At 35.0% G+C, this 17,396-nt stretch overlaps 1 long non-coding RNA gene across 1 annotated transcript; it reads left to right on the top strand.

Moving 5' to 3' along the window:
• The first annotated feature begins 5,395 nt into the window (after positions 1-5,395).
• Positions 5,396-10,682, top strand: LOC131039013 (uncharacterized). The gene is made up of 3 exons (XR_009372673.1): positions 5,396-5,714; positions 6,843-6,965; positions 10,608-10,682. It is a non-coding gene; the product is annotated as an uncharacterized LOC131039013 (long non-coding RNA).
• Positions 10,683-17,396: the final 6,714 nt, after the last annotated feature.

A 17,396-nucleotide genomic window follows, 5' to 3' on the forward strand; every position in this document is an offset into this window, starting at 1 on the left:
AAGGAGATTCGACTATTATTATCAATGGCCTAAGAAAAGGTTTTCTACCTAACTAGAAGCTGGATGCGATCTTGTCAAGAGCTCTTAGCCTCCTCAAGGAGTTCAAGAAAATGACCTTCAATCATATCTATAGAGAAGACAACTCTAGGGCGGATGAATTAGTTATTGCGAGAGCTGATGGATAGTTCATAAGTTAAGATAGAGCCCTCCCTCTTGTCCTTAGTATCTATTGCAAGGTTGGACTCTTAGGATTCTGGTCTCGATTAGCTAGGCTTTGGGTTCTCCTCAGGCATTTGTCCCTTGACCTAGCTTCCGCTTCAAGAGGATGATAGTTTCATCAGTAATGGAAGGTTAAGTCTAGGTCGTAGGTGATTGGATGATTTAATCCCACATCTCTTAAATCCTGAATATTCTCAGTAAAAATGGCTTTTAGAGGATGTTTCTCTTCTTTTATCTCTCTGTTTATAAATATTTAAGGTCTTTGGGATAAATTCTTAATGCTTATATTCACACACACACACACACACACAGATATATATATACACTCATATAGTTTCATATACATTCTCGGAGCCTTATAAGATTTTATGTCTATAGGTATATGTGTGTGTGTGTGTGTGTGTGTGTGTGGATGTATATGTATTAATACACATATATATATTATATACTATATGCATAAAGGATTATGATGTTGTGAGTCTTGCATATATATTAATAGATGTATATGTTATTGTATGGATGTATTTGGTAATGATTATCTTTAGATATATTTCATGTTTCAAGGGGCAGCCAGATGCCTTTCGACACATTTATTAGGACATCATATTGTCAGCAAATTCCCTTGAGTAGTACCATCTTTGGCAGCATACTTGGGACTGATGATGCGATTTCCCTTGTCGTGAGAGCCAGCTAATACCAAGGAACTCACTCATCTAGCGGCAATGATATTTATTACCTTGATCCTATAGATTGCTTAAGTTACATCCTGACCCTTCATCCTCGCTCCTCTAACACTCTTTAGCGATCTTATCGGTCCTTCACCGAGAAAGATGAGTTGTACTTCTCGATGCCTTTTAATAGTTGATTATTATAAGTAAAGGCTTGTTTTGAGTAGTTGGCTATTTGAGAGTCTTGAAGCTCCTATGGATACTCCACCACGGCTTATAGGGCTCAAGCAACAAATGGCTTTTTTAGGAGAAATTAAGGAAGAAAGATTGAAAGGCGTTCTGGTCTCCCTGAATGTCTTGGTCATCAGGGCGGTTATGAAAATTCTTGGGGAAGAATATATCTTGAATGTAGACCGCACTAGGGCTAATTCAGATATTGCTGGTATGTTCTTAGCGGTGGATATGTATTATGAGAAGGACAGGGATGTGGTGATAAAATTTTGTAAAAAGGTCTTCAAGAAAGAATTGTTGGGTGAACTTGAGCGGGTGGTTGTCAATATTGACGAGGAGTTAATTGCACCCAAGCCTTGCGATTATGATATTCTCATTCAGATGAATAATCAGGTGCTTAGATTTCCAATCCTAATAATTGAGGATATGGCCGCCTTTGAGGCCTATAATCCGACTAGGCGAAGGAATTTTTTCTATCTTATGTGGCTTTTGTAGGTTAGAAAACTGAAATGTAATAGGTGGTTGGACAACCATCTTGAAGCTGAAAACATTGAAGTGATCCCAAATGACATGGACATCCCTCTTGCCCCCGTCTCTAGCCCAGTTAATTCTCTAGCTAGCTCAGGAGAGAAGGTAACAGAGGAGCGGGTGAGAAGATTTTGGGCAAGATAGCTGGGTGTTTGTCTTGGGTTTATCCTATCGTCAGTTTTTGACTTTTAAGGGTTTACAGTAAAACTTTCACCTTATTTCAGACTTATCTTTTTAAGACTTATGGATGCTTAGATTAATATATGCTCTAGCTTTAGATATGCTTTACTATCTTTAGTTCGTTGGTTTCCCTTTCTCAATCTACCCTAAAAGGTTTCTTCAGAATCTGTGTGATTTTATAGATCCTGTTTATGGGGTTTAATTGATTATGTCCGAAATCTTAGCTTCCTAAAGTATTTTTAGTTCTTGGCTATGTGTGATGAATCACTCCTCTCATATTTTATATTCTTAAATTTATGCTTATATATATATATATATATATATATATATATCTTCATGTATGCGTATATTTATTGTTAGGCCTTTTATTCAAAAGCATAGATGTTATTTTCTTATGAAGATTTAGGTTTTGACTGAATTGGGGAGGCTGACCGCTTCTAGTTTCATTTTCTGAAAGAGATCTGTGAAGTATGGATAGGATACTCTTTGTTAATTCTCTTATGAAATTTTGGATATCTCCCCTCTTTCTTTTCTTCCTACTTTTGGCTTTGCTTGTCTATGATATTCAGGGGATAATCTTTAAAAAAACAAAAAAACTCTTTAGTGTCTCAAATAAGCGAACTTTCTGGTAGGGATTGTTTGATTAAGACTTTTTGAAAGGATTTTGTCTTTGGTTATCAAATACATCGGAATTTTTGTAAGGAGTGAGGTGACTTTTAGATCCTTTTGGCAAAAGATTCCCCATCTCCCAGAGCAGTGCTATGCTATTTCGATATTATGATATAGATGCAGGCAGTGTTGTGGTTTTGAAGTTCTAACTTCAGTACTTCTCAATACTAAAGCTTTGTGGTTGTAGCAGTTGTAATGGAATAGGCTTGGCAACCTGGATTTGGGTTTATTTATTGGCTAACAATTCATGAAGTGGTTTGTTGTAGGGCAGGTTTGAAGGTTTCTTGCAGGTATCTGTGATTTCACCTAGTTTGATTGTCTTGACATGATTAAGGGTTCAATAACCCCTGAGCGAAGTTGACAATAATAGTTAAATTAAGAGTTAAGATTCAAGATGTTGTCAATTTTATTCTGGATATGTAATTCTTTTTGACCTACTAACTGATGAATAACGATGAACTACTAAGGTCCTAACCGGTACTGAGGGGGGGGGGGGGTGAATCAGTACACACAAAAACTTGCTCCAATACTTTGACAAATCAAAACACAGATAACCGGTTGTCTTCACCACTGTACTTAACCATAGCAATACCGGTTAAACAAAAATACTTCAGACAACATTTAGTAGATCTCAAATCTTGATAGCTACTTCACCAGTTTAATCATGCATGATTTGTACCAATAAAAACCACAACCATTAGACAATGCATGCATATCTAACTTAATCAAAAACCACTCAATCATCACGTGAAAAACTCACAACCCATAACACACAATTTTTTCACGTGGAAACCCAAATGGGAAAAACCACGGTGGGGATGAATACCCACAAGCTTGTTTGTGAACTCTTTTGAAGTCCACTCTATTAGGAGCCTAGTTTGGTTAAAGACTTTACAATAAAGGTTCTGTTAGGAACCGATCCTGTTAGGGATCACCCGGTTAAGGGATGACTATATACCCTGCTAAAGGTTGAAACCCTGTTAAGAGTTACAACAAAGCCACCTAGTTAGAGGATTTACAACAAATCCTGTCAAAGCTACCCGGTCAAGGGATTTACCTTCTGTTGAAATGGTTAGAAGACAACAGGTAAAACTCCGATCTGATAACAACACTCCTTGCTAAGGCAGATCCTTTTCAGTTCCTTTCTTCTGCAATCACACTCTAAAGATTCCTCAGCCTGGTTTGGTAAGTATCAAATCTCCAACATGCAGACACAAACACAACTTTTGCAAACAACTACAATAACAAAACTCATCGACCTTATAGACAACAATTAGGTCGGTAGCATAAACCCTAAACCCTAAACATTTTAGATTTACAATTACAAGCAGTCCAATCCTGACTGTCAAATACATTACATAGAATGAAACAATCTAAAACAGATCTCAAGTCATTCTGCATCGTCCAACCTTCACCGCATCTGGAAAACAGTAACCCATCACATGCTTTTCACATATCGCTAAGAAAAATGCACATTCCCGAGGTAGACATTCAATGCATTAGATCTTCACACGCAAGATCCTCAAAGAAATCCTTCACGCGCACACAGCTAATGTGGCATCTTGATCCTTATCCTTGTTCTTAACTAACTCATCACAAAACATCATCGGTTGCACTGCACAAGCCAAATCGGAAACCCTAGAGTTGAACTGAGACTACCAACCGATAGTCACACTTAGTGAACCCCGACACTGGTCCACTCATTCGGTTTACCATAACCGCTTCCAATCTTCATTCTAGTGCATACCAGTTCGCCTGCTTGAGCACTTATTGACATCAATGACAACATACATTATCACCACTTCATCATATGCCAACACTAACACTGGTCTTGGTTGTAAGGTGTGAAAAGGTTCTTTTGCATAACTGTGGAATGGGGATGTGTCAAAGCTTGCAAGATAAGAGTAAAAGAATCCAGGATAGAGGATAGCATTGTGGCCCCACTCTTTAATCTAGCCATCTGGGACTACCAGATCTCGCCTCGCCAGAATCCTAAGATGGGATTGTATAGGGCTGGTGCTGGTAATTCAACTATTTTTGGACATCACTAACAAGGACATCATTAATAGGGGAGGATCGAATTACAATGCATAGGAAATCTAGGATGGTTATTAAGAAATCTTTCAAATAGATTAACCTGGATATGAATTATCCAGGGATTCGTGTATCTTGTACTCTGTTATTTGCCAATTATAGCATTAGATTTGATTTCTGATCCATCAATGAATCTGGGCTAGACCGGAGGTTTTCTTCCCTCCATTCTTTCCTACCGGTGCCCACACTGAATGGAGTTGCAAATATCATTTTTAAAATTAATAAACTTTCTTTGGCTTCGACCTTTTATCAATCAAAAAAATAAAAATAAAAATTTAAATATAAAAAACTAGATGTCAATTATGAATAAAAAAATTGTACCTAAGAAAAAATAAATAATGTGGTGATAATATAAATGACATTTCCACTCAATTCCTACCATAAGCATGTAATTTCACTTATACAAAATCAAAGTATAAACTCTATGCATACATCTTAATGATTATTAACTAAATATTTTATTAATACTTAATTCTAATTTTATAAATCTTAATATCATAAATTTAAATTAAATCAATTCAATTATATAAAAAATCTACAAATCTTCTTAATCTGTCTTCATAATACTGTAAAAATATAAAAAACAATTGAAAAGTACCATTGCCCTGGAATAAGGTGTTTTAAAAAAAGCTAGTACCGTTGGAATTAAAAAAAAAAATTTGTACCGTTGAAATCAAAAAAAGCTAGTACCGTTCAAATTAAAAAAGCTAGTACAATTGGAGTAAGGAGTTCAAAATTTGGAGGGATTATAAATAACCGGGGAAACCTCTACTAATTCATTCTCTCAAGAATGTCCTTTCTTTTTCTTTTTAATGTTTTTCTCCTTCTGTGGATGTTTTCTTTCTTCTATCGTTGCCCTGTTTTTACCTCTCGATTGATTTTCTGTGGCTGTTGTGTTTCTCTGTAATATTTCTTTTTCATTTCATAAATTTTTTCTCTCAGTAGTTTCGTTTTAGCGTGCACGCTGGTCCGTCTATTCATTTTGTTTTCTGTACATTTTAATCTTGTGTTATATTTTTGTCCCCTGTAGTTTGATGTGGTCTTGTCCATGGTAGCAGAAAAAGAAGAGACAGAGAAGAGGCCACGACAGACGAATGAGAAGAGGCAGAATTCTGCTTCTTCTAGGTAATCTACTTACCAATTTCTAATATATACAATAGTTAAATTTCGTGGGTTGAATCTGTGAATGATATTTTCTCCATACATTCTGCGTTGCAACACAGGCAATAAATTGTTGTGCGTAAATTGAATGAGGTTCAATATGACTTGTTCAAAATTCATATTAGTTTCCAATATGAGAATCGTTCAAATAATTCTTCTTCTAGGTAATCTACTTACTAGTTTCCAATATGTACATAGTTAAATTACACGAGTTGAATGTGTGTGGTACATTCTCCTTACATTCTCTGCTGGCTGCTCTGTTTTTAAGAGTTTGGTGTACAATTTTTTTTATGCTTAACACATTCATCCTAATTTTTGCTGTATCTAAATTTCAGTTATCTGACATTTTGGATTCTGGATCTAGAATCTTAACACATTCATCCCAATATATATCTGTCGGAGCTAATAAATACTTATATTACTTTTATTGAAAACTGTGTGACAAGCTTACAAATCAATGATTTGTTAATTGCTTGTCATTTAGTCTAGAAATCCCATAGATAAGCTTTGGATTTAGCACCTATCCTTGAAAATTTGTAATAAGTTTTCAAGTAGATTGATGGGTTGTAACTTGTGACAGATGTTCATTGAGCTAAGTTTAACACCTTTGGGTTAGATTCCTCAATCTGCTTACACAGAGAAGACTTGAAGGGATCATTGAATCCCATATGAAGTCTGTCCCCAGCGAGAACCTTTTTCTTTAAAGCCACTAATGCAAATGCTCCATCTTTTGGGAGGCAGTCTTTGTGCAGTAGGATCTTCTAAAGGCTCCACAAGGGATGCAAAGTAGAGCCTAACTGAGTGAGCTCCAATTTGAGGAGCATGACCACCTTAACTGATCTTCTTTATAAGTAAATTACCTTTCTTGTTGAAAGAATGAAAATAAGAGTGTCATCTGTTCTCTAGGACATGGGAATATAACCAAGATTTGCATCATTTTCACCAGTTTTAAAAAGATGTTGCAGATATGCCTAAAAATCAACGATCTGTGAATTGGATCTGGACAAATTCTACATTTAACTGATCTTCTTTATTATTAATTTACCTTTCTTGTTGAAACAATGAAGATAAGAGTTTCAATCTATTCCCTAGGACACGGGAACAGATTGGATGCATTGTCAAGCATAGCTGAGTAAGAGACAGAGAAGCAAAAGAAGAGACAGAGTAGAGGCGACGACAGATGAATGAGAAGAGGTAGAATTCTTCTTCTTCCAGGTAATCTACTTACCAGTTTCTAATATATATAATACCAGTTTCTAATAAATACAATAGTTAAATTTCGTAGGTTGAATCTGTGATGATATTTTCTCCATACATTCTGCGCTGGCAATAAAATTGTGGGGCCTAAATTTAATAAGGTTCAATATGACTTGTTCAAATTCATATCATTTTCCAGTATGAGAATCCTCCGCTTTATTCAAATAATTCTTCTTCTAGGTAATCTACTTACTAGTTTCCAATATGTACAATAGTTAAATTACATTGGTTGAATCTGTGTGTGATATATTCTCCATACATTCTCTGCTGGCTGCTCTGTTTTTAAGAGTTGTTGAGCCAAGTTTGGTGTAAAAAAAAATTGATGCTTAACACATTCATCCCAATTTTGGCTGCATCCAAATTTCAGTCATCTGACATTTTGGATTTTGGATCTCGAATCTTAACACATTCATTACAATATATACCTGTCGGAGCCAATAAATACTTACATCACTTTTACTGAAGAATGTGTGACAAGCTTAAGAGGATGAGCTAGGACATAGGGAATAAACCCAAGATTTGCATCTTTTCATCATTTTTTGTAAAGTTCTTGCAGATAAGCCTAGAAATCAATGATTTGTTAATTGCTTGTTAGTTAGCCGAGAAATCTCATCTACCACGTTGCCTAAAGAAAACCCAAAACTAACTTGCAACCTGCCACCACTCACAGCTATCCCTCAATTACTAAACGTAATGGAAGGATAGGAAAGGATAAAAGAGGAAAATTAAAATCGAAGGGGGATGCTTTGGACTTCTTCCCGCCATCATTATTTTCCATTCAAATCCTAGCTTCTTTTAACAGTTCTTCCTATTTCTATCACTAGATTCTGTTACCCAAGTGAGAAAGATTGAGGTTGTCTTGACACAGAAGAAAAATCTGGGTTATTACAGAAAATATGTAATAAACTTTCAGGTAGATTGATGGGTTGTGACACATGTTCATTTAGCAAGTTTAACATCTTTGGGTTACATTCCTCAACCTGCTTACAAAGAGTAGACCTGAAGGGATCGTTGCATCCCATATGATGCCTATCCCTAGTGATCTCTTCTAGAGGCTCCACAAGTGATGCATAGTCAAGCCTAACTGACTGGGCTCCAATTTGAGGAGCATAACCACTTTAACTGATCTTCTTTATTAGTAATTTATCTTTCTTGGTGAGAGAATGAAGATAAGAGTGTCAATCTGCTCCCTATGACATGAAAAATGAACCCAAGATTTACACCTTTTTTATCAGTACTTAAAACTTCTCGCGGGTAAGCCTAGAAATCAATGATCTGTTAATTTCTTGTCAATTAGCCTAGAAATCCCATAGATGAGCTTTGGATTTAGCGACCAACCTCTTCTTGAAAATCTATAATTTTTCAGGTACATTGATGGGTTGCAATACTCTTGTTGAGAGAATGAAGATAAGAGTGTCAATCTGTCTCCTAGGACATGGGGAACACATTGGATGCATTGTCAAGCATAACAGAGTGGGCTCCGATTTGCGGAGCATGACCACCTTAACTGATCTTCTTTATTAATAATTTACCTTTCTTTTTGAGAGAGTGAAGATAAGAGTGTCAATCTGTTCCATAGGCATTGTGAAAAAATATCGCTATTTATGTTGCTTTGTACCTTTGAATTAAAAGTATCTATGTAATGTTCCACCTTAGTGCCCCAATTATTGCAGAGCACTTCCTTAATTTATACAAGATCGTTTCCTGCCCTGCAATGATTCATAGTAATTCCATGAGTCCTAATAATGAATTTTACTTTCAAAAGAAAATTGGATCTGCACATTTTCGGATTTTCCAAATTGATAACTACGTTTCAAAAACAATGCCCTAACTGTCATCTTAAATTCAGATTTCTCTTTAACTCAATGTTTTCATAACAGTAACATTTTTGCACTGAACATGGTTGCAAATCAATTTGGGTCTCAAAAAAGTGTGGGGGAATCCTTTAAATAGATTTTAAAAATAGATCAAAGTGGCACCATACTACAGAAAATTAAAAAGCACAGATGACAGTGTGACATGGATGGTTGCGAAAACACTGCTGCTGGTTAATGGTTCCCAAACCATAACAGTCCAAAGTTCCAATAACATTCACACAAAAAGGCAATAAAAAGGAGCTTAGTATTGAGTGTTAGTTATAACAGAAATCTTAAATATAAGGTTTCATTTTGTAGGGTCAACTTTGATAATTATTATTTATGTTTTTGTTTTTGTTGGAATTTTTCAAATTTAAGTGCTTTATTCCAGCATAGTTGTGAGGACGACAAAACCAACATAGTTTACTCATATTCCGTGTGAGAGAGATTTCCACGTTTTCAGCAACATTACATGAACAAACTTGTCATCAAACATATAATTGAATGGTATGCACTATGCTCCGTGAAATTTTTGAATTTGTTTTCAAATGCTTGCAGAGACTAGTTACGTAAAAATTGTCAATAATTCAGGCTAGGTGTGACAGATGTCATGTTTTATACAACAAATGCGCCTTCATATCTAACAGAAAAAATGCGTTCTAATTGTTCTACACATGCACTTCAAGAAATGTAAACCGCCAAATCTAAATTTCTTGTATACAAAGCCAGTACTGGCAACACAGTGAACTACCATGCAAAGAAGATTTTGTTGATGGAAGAGCAAGACTTTATTATTGCTTGCAAAATGAAATATGTATTGTAGCCAGAATATGATTGAACACCTCCTGTACGATCATCATAGATTATTATTTCTTTATTTATGACTTTTACCAGATTGGCAGAAAAATTCTGTGGTACAGAGTTCCTACTGTCAAAAACACAATTATGCTAGCTTAACTTGACCATTGAACATTTGGTAGTACATTTCAAGGCCACAGAGTGGGTATTTTTTTAAGTTCTTAAAAAGTATAGTAGGCTATCGTGGGAGATGAAATTCCAGATATGTGATCCATTTTCTACTCTTTTTAAGAAACGTGGTTGAATTTTAATAGGCATTATGTTTATTAAACCTGATAATTCTTGAGCAATATGGAGATCGATAAGGTGATTATTGGAAGCTGATTTTGTCAGATATTGTTATACTTGCACTAACATGCATGCATAATGTGGAAGTATACATAAGGAGCACAGGCACAAATTAATAAATTATTTCATAAAATGCTTCCACAATTTCATGGATTGTAGAATATGCAAAATACTGGGCTTGCTGATAAAGAATAAATCTCTTTTTGCAAATTTGCTGACAGTTATAAAGTAATTAAAGAAAGTTGTGCAACTGCAGCCCTTGGCACCATCCCCCAAGCTTGTGCCGAAATGGGGGCTTTGACACATGGCTAGAGATCCATCTGATCCATTAAAAACCATTTTAATTTACATGTATTTACAATTTGTGGACGTTGTGGTATATATGGTATATCATGAGCAGTACTTCAAAATTTTCAGTTTCAGAACTGCATGCAGAACATATTTTACATCCAATGCGAGTGCTAATTAAAACATTATAAACTTCGAAATGAAAAGCTTTAATGTCTATTATTGTAGAAATTATAAATATAAAAGCTTTAATCTTGTGTTATGTTTCTTTGTTTCCTGTATCTTGGTGTGGTCTTGTCCACGGCGGCAGCAAAAGAAGAGACAGAGAAGAGGCGGTGGAAGAAGATGAATGAGAACAGACATAATTATTCTTCTTACAGGTAATCTACTTACCAGTTTCCAATATGTACAATTGTAAAATTTCAAGGGTTGAATTCGTGTATGATATTCTGTGTTGGTGATGCAGGGAATAAATTGTTCTACCTAAATTTAATGAGGTTCAATATGACTTGTGGCTAACAAGAATCCTCAGCTTTGTTCAAATTCTTCTTCTAGATAATATACAATAGTCTAATTACGTGGGTTGAATCTGTGTGTGATACATTCTCTGCTGGCTGCTCTGTTGTTAATAGTTGTTGAACCAAGTTTGGTAAAAAAACATTCCATGCTGCATCTGAATTTCAGTCATCTGACATTTTGCATTTTAGATCTAGAATCTTAACACATACATCCCAATATATGCCTGTTGGAGCTAATAAATACTTACATCAATTTTACTAAAGACAGCATTATAGGCTTAAGAGGATGAGTTAAATCAGGGCTTACAAAATCAGCCCAATAAAATCCACCCTCCTATTTAACCAAACCCGCTCCATGTAGAAAAATCTTGACTGTCATCATGCCATTCTCCATTACCTAGTTGTATTAGTAGGACATGGGGAATAGACCCAAGATTTGTATCTTTTTCATCATTTTTTGAAAGTTCTTGCAGATGAACCTAGAAATCAATGATTTGTTAATTGCTTGTCAGTTAGCCTAGAAATCCCATAGATGAGCTTTGGATTTAGCGACTGGCTTATCTTTGAAAATATGTAATAAGTTTTCAAGTAGATTGATGGGTTATGACAGATGTTCATTGAGCCGAGTTTAACATCTTTGGGTTAGATTCCTCAACCTACTTACAAAGAGTAGATTTGAAGAGATCATTGAATCCCATATGAAGTCTATCCCCAGGGAGGACCATTTTATATAAAACCACTAATGCAAATGCTTCATATTTGGGAGGCAGTCTTTGTGCCAACATTTGATTGCCAGCCAAGCAGGATCTTCTAGAGGCTTCACAAGGGATGCATAGTCAAGCCTAATTGAGTGGGATCCAATTTGAGGAGCATAACCACCTTAGCTAATCTTCTTTATTTAGTAATTTACCTTTCTGGTTGAGAGAATGAAAATAAGAGTGTCAATGTGTTCCCTAGGGCATTCCCTAGGGCAGGCATTGTGGAAAAATCTCGCCACTTTTGTTTCTTTGTACCTTTGAAATTAGAAGTATCTATTTTATTTTCCACTTTAGTGTCTCAACTATTGCGGCGCACTTTCTTAATATCTAAGTGCCCCAACTATTGCAGACGGCTTAAATCACACACACTTAAGCTTTGACTTCTAGGGTTAAAAGCGTTATATGCTCAGAGTTGACTGACATTCTCTAGGCTTAATATGTTGCTTAGTGTGTGTGGTTTAAGGCTGGCCCAACCATTGCAGAGCACTTCCTTAATTTCTATAGGGTCGTTTCTGCCCTGCAATGATTCCATTAGCCCTCCTCGAAAGCAACTGTCTTTTCGTTCTTTAGTGATGGTCAGTAGTGATGTACCTTTAAAATTAGAAGTATCTATTTTATTTTCTACCTTAGTGCCCCAACTATTGCAGCACACTTTCTTAATATCTAAGTGCCCCTACTATTGCGAATGGCTTAAATCACACACACTTAAGCTTTGACTTCTAGGATTAAAAGTGTTAAATGCACAGAATTGACTGACATTCTCTAGGCTTAATATGTTGCTTAGTTTGTGTGGTTTAAGGCTGGCCCAGCCATTGTAGAGCACTTCCTTAATTTCTATAAGGTTGTTTATGCCCTTCAATGATTCCATTAGTCCTCCTCAAAAGCAACTGTCTTTTCGTTCTTTAGTGATGGTCGGTAGTGATGTCCCTACAGTAGGAGATGAAATTCCAGATATGTGACCCATTGCCTACTCTTTTTAAGAAATGGTTAAATTTTAATACGTATCATGTTTATTATACATAGCTGAGATTTTCTTTTTGGTACTGAATAAGTTAGTTTGATTGTTTGACGAACAAAAGGGAAGACAGAGATTCAAATCCTTGAAAGTTTTTTTAATTTTATTGGCTTCAGTCTGGAGCCATCAACCACTCAGTTGACTTTTTGAGAGAAGGATAACATGTCTTATTTTCCCCTGAGATATATTAGCTCTGCAGCTCTATCAAGTGGCCTTCGGTTAGCAAGTCAGCAACAACTATTCCTAAATCCCATTCTTCAAGCAACAAATCCCTATAACATATGTAGGATTTTCTTAATACATCAGATGCAACAAATATCTTTGGGAGTCTACCATTTGCAAAATCTATCTAAAACTCTTCCATAGGACAAACAGATGGCATTCCTCAGTTGGCAAAGCTAAACTTGTGCTATTGGGTCTCCATGGAACACAGGTCAACTATAAATTAGAAATAAGTTTATAAAATCTAAAACATTAGAAATATGGAGATTTTTTTTTTCAGACATCGTTTTTTAGGTAAGATTAATAGAAAATAAGGTTCAACTGGCAAGAAGATTACAAAATTTACATAGAATGGATATCTGATCTTGGAAGTCGGTCACAAAATAAGGTAAAAATGAGTTGAAAATGATTCTGTATGTGGTAGCAGCTGCTAGTTTTTTACTTTTCTGATGTCTTACTGATCTTTTTGTTATTTTGATCTGCTTTTTAGTGGTGTTCAAAGAGCTTTGTATTTCGACAGTGAGTTGCAATGTATGTTGCTAATGTAGTTACAAAGAATTCATAATGTTTATTTTGTTTAGTGATGGTATATGTTTGTGTTGTTATTATTCTGGGCATGCAAATGGTAATTTTGTTAATAATAATCAATTGTTTGCTGTAGTATGTTTTGCTACTCTGTATAGAAGGTCCTATTGGAATCGCGCATTATTTTCTTTAGACCAGTCAAACTTTAGTTTGCTGTCATCCTCAACTAAAGCAACATAAGAGGAAGAAAGTAAGGCTTTAGGGTGAAGATTACTCATCATTTTAAATCAACTCAATCATTGGTACAAGATTTTAAATTTTAAATTATAGAGCAACATTACTAGAAGAAAACATTTTTCTACTTTCAAAATCCTCTGTAATGTTTGTGACCCTATCAATTTTTTTTTGTAGTCTATTTTTAATATCTATAGATAAAACTTGAGCATTTTGTGAGGCTCTATTATTCCCATTAGGTCAGTCAAACTCTATTGATTTTCTTGTTTAAATTTAGATTACTTTTCCAAGTTAATACCAAAGATCTGGATTCAATGAAATTGGTTTGAAAGCAATTTCTGCAAATAATATGCTTGATATTTAAAAGTTATAACTTAGATTATTACAGAATATTCTATTTTTTTATGACTCAATTATCTTAAAGAATCAAACTAGTTTAGCATTGAACTTTCACTAAAATTGTTTTGTTGGGCTTTAATATACCGAACTATTGATGTAGTCTCAACAGAAAAATAAATTCAAAGGCTTAGTGCACCTCAAATAAGGTTGAAGAGAAGTATGACAAAGTAGTATTTTAGGAAGAAAGCAAAGGTTTAGGGGTGCAAGTTCATTCATGTTCTTTAACTTATTGAATCATTCTAGTCGAAGAAATATGAGATCAATTGTTTTTGAAAGTGTTACATAATTTATTGATATGTACTATTATGCATGATAATTATATGGGTTTTTATTTGAAGGTTTTTTCAAACTCCTATTGTGTTCCTACCATACTTGTTTATTCATCATGGTTGAGTGATATTGATCCTTTGCATGATGATTGTATGGTCTTTGCATGGAGCATCTAATATCACATGTCACTTAGTTGCATGAGTTTTAGTTTGCATTAAACTCACATGTTGTACTTCGTGTGCTTGATTGTGCATCATGATTGAGTGGCATTGATTCTTGTGCATGGATTTTACATTGAAGGTCTAATGACACACATGTCATTGAATTGTATGCGTTTTATTTGAAGGTTGCATTGAACTCCTATGGTGTACCTAGTGTGTTTGTTTGTGGATCATGGTTCAGTGAAGAGTTGATATGCATGATGCAATCATGGCTTTGGTGTGAAGGTTCTAATTACATGTGTTGATTGTATGGGTTTTTTTTAAGGTTCTAACGACATATCATTGAGTTTTATGCATTTTATTTAAAGGTTGTTTATTGCATGTGCATGTATCATAACTAAGTGACATTGGTTCTTGTGCATCATGATTATATCGCTTTTTATATGAATGGTCTATTGATGTATACGTTGTTAAGTTGTAGGGGTTTTATTTGAAGATTATAATGGCATATTGTTTATTTAGTATATTTTTTTTCAAGAACATGTTATACTTTAGTAATGTGCTAGTGTGCTTATTAACGCATTATAGTCAAGTGACCTTGAATCTTGTACATTACATGTGAATTGCAATTGTGAGATGTAGGATGAAATGTTTGAAATTAGGGGGTAAGAATTAGTTTTATACCTAACCCCACAAAATGTGCTGAAAATTTTAAAGAAGGCCAATATCGGGAGCATTTTCTTGCTTGATTGTTTTTTTATTGTTGAAGGGTTCAAATTTGGGCTCCTTTTCGCTGGACTATGGTGCCTAGTGCCATGTTTTAGGGGGACTGGGGTGATAGGTGCCCTATTCCACGCACCCTAGTCTAGTCCTCTTGGGATGGAACAAGGTTAGAGAGTAAGAAAAGGTGTTGAACTTCCAAAAATAGGCACTATTTTGAGTAGAATTAGTCAATTTCGAGGCATGAAAGGAGAAGCCCCAAAGTAAGCCCTAAATGAGTATAAAATTATATGAGGATATAATTTACAATACTACATTTAGTCCCCACTTTAGTGGGAATATGACCTTACAATCACACTCTCAAATAAAGTACATGATAGCATCAAAAGACTTTCACTAAGATATTAGAGAGACGGGAAAACATCAAGCCTCAAAGGAGTTAGGATCTCATCTATCTAAAATATCAAGATAAAATGAGCAACATGATCAACACATGTTACACACATATGGAGCATGTAATGCTCGCCAAAATACCTTAGAGAAATAAAGCTAACTAACATGCAAATAGAGATAAATTTTTTTTAAACATCTAATACAACACATACCCATTTACTCATATGCATCTAATATCCATCAACATGATATACACATATCCAACATGAACATGATAACATAATCATAAAACTCATTACGCAAGTGGAAATAAACACAACTCATCATTTAAGTACCTTCTTTAGGGTATCTCAACGTCATTACTTACATCACCATAAGCAATAACATCATGAATGCTACTATAATATAATGCAACCTACTCATGTAACAATTACTTCTTCCATGCATAGATATACGATCTACCTCTAATCTATTTATCATGAATGCAACCACTAATAATGTACCATTTAAACCCCATTCTTCCTAGAACCCCAATTACTTAATTGTTATCTAATATCATTACTTTTTTCCCATATGATCTATCACATTACTAACCCATTTCTTTTAACACAACAAACATCCATATGATACTAAGTGCACATGAATAGAACCAATCACATTATTCTCTTTAACAATTTTAATATTCAAGATACACATGATTCATCAATATGTCATACTACAAGAGTTATTACCATATTCTAATACATCAACTACTGATACATATACATTATCCTTTTTACACCAAGGAGCATAGCTCTCAACTATAAATACTATGATCTCGCGAAATCTACAAATACATATGCCATATGAATCAAGTTTATCCATCTACTACAATATCCATCCATAAGCTGAAAAGATAAGAATCCACATCCACGAATAAAAGCATCCAACAAAGAACATCCCAATGGAAGAAGGCATCAAACCACTTGACTATGTGGAACCTAAGGAAGCACCCCCCGTGCTAGGAGATGACGCTAGGTCCCACACACACTAACAATCAAAGAGAACTCTACAAATCAAGAACCGCAACAAAGAAGCAACCAAATGCAATAAGCCAATTCACATCACAAGGTTAATCATAAACATAGAAACTCTCGAAGGCGTACCAAAAACCATGGCATACAAAACAAGGACCAACGATAGATGTAGGATTAGAGTGTCATCACATGCTAGCCTCACACAGGGTAAAAGCCGCAACCTGATAGACATAGCACTACATGCTATCCTCACAAATAAGGGGAATATCAACCCTGATAGACATGTGGAACTGTCTCAACCTATGAGAGATCAATGGAGTTCAATTTGCCATCACAATAGCCTTCCCAAGCTTATCCTAAAACATCCTCCCTAGGACTAAGTCTTGGGGCTCCTAACAACCATTATTATCTTATTTAGATGGATCCTAATTACCCAAGCCATCTAATTAATTATTAATGTTATCACTTATTTAAACAAGGAAAACTTTCAATGTGCCTTGGTGGTCTAGACTCCAAGCATCCTTACTAGGAACCTCTTGAAGATGTTATAGCTACAGACGGATTCCTCTGACCAACCTAGCTAATCCAAATGTCTAATTGGCCCATTGGCCTTAAACATTTGTGTGTATTCAATTTACTTGTTCCTATTAATATGTTCTTAACTTGTAGATCAAATAGACTAATTGTGGTTACCGATTTGTTATTCTAGTAATCATTGCCAGGTTTACTATAGTCGTGTATAACCTATTAACTATTGATTTATATTAATCGATTCTATTTTGTTATCGGGCTGTTTAATATTGTTTATGTAATGATCAATATTAGTTATTCATAACTGATTGTATGTGATCCTGGTTGAATATAATTT

Source organism: Cryptomeria japonica, chromosome 5 (genome assembly GCF_030272615.1).
Source record: "Cryptomeria japonica chromosome 5, Sugi_1.0, whole genome shotgun sequence".
Lineage (NCBI taxonomy): Eukaryota > Viridiplantae > Streptophyta > Pinopsida > Cupressales > Cupressaceae > Cryptomeria > Cryptomeria japonica.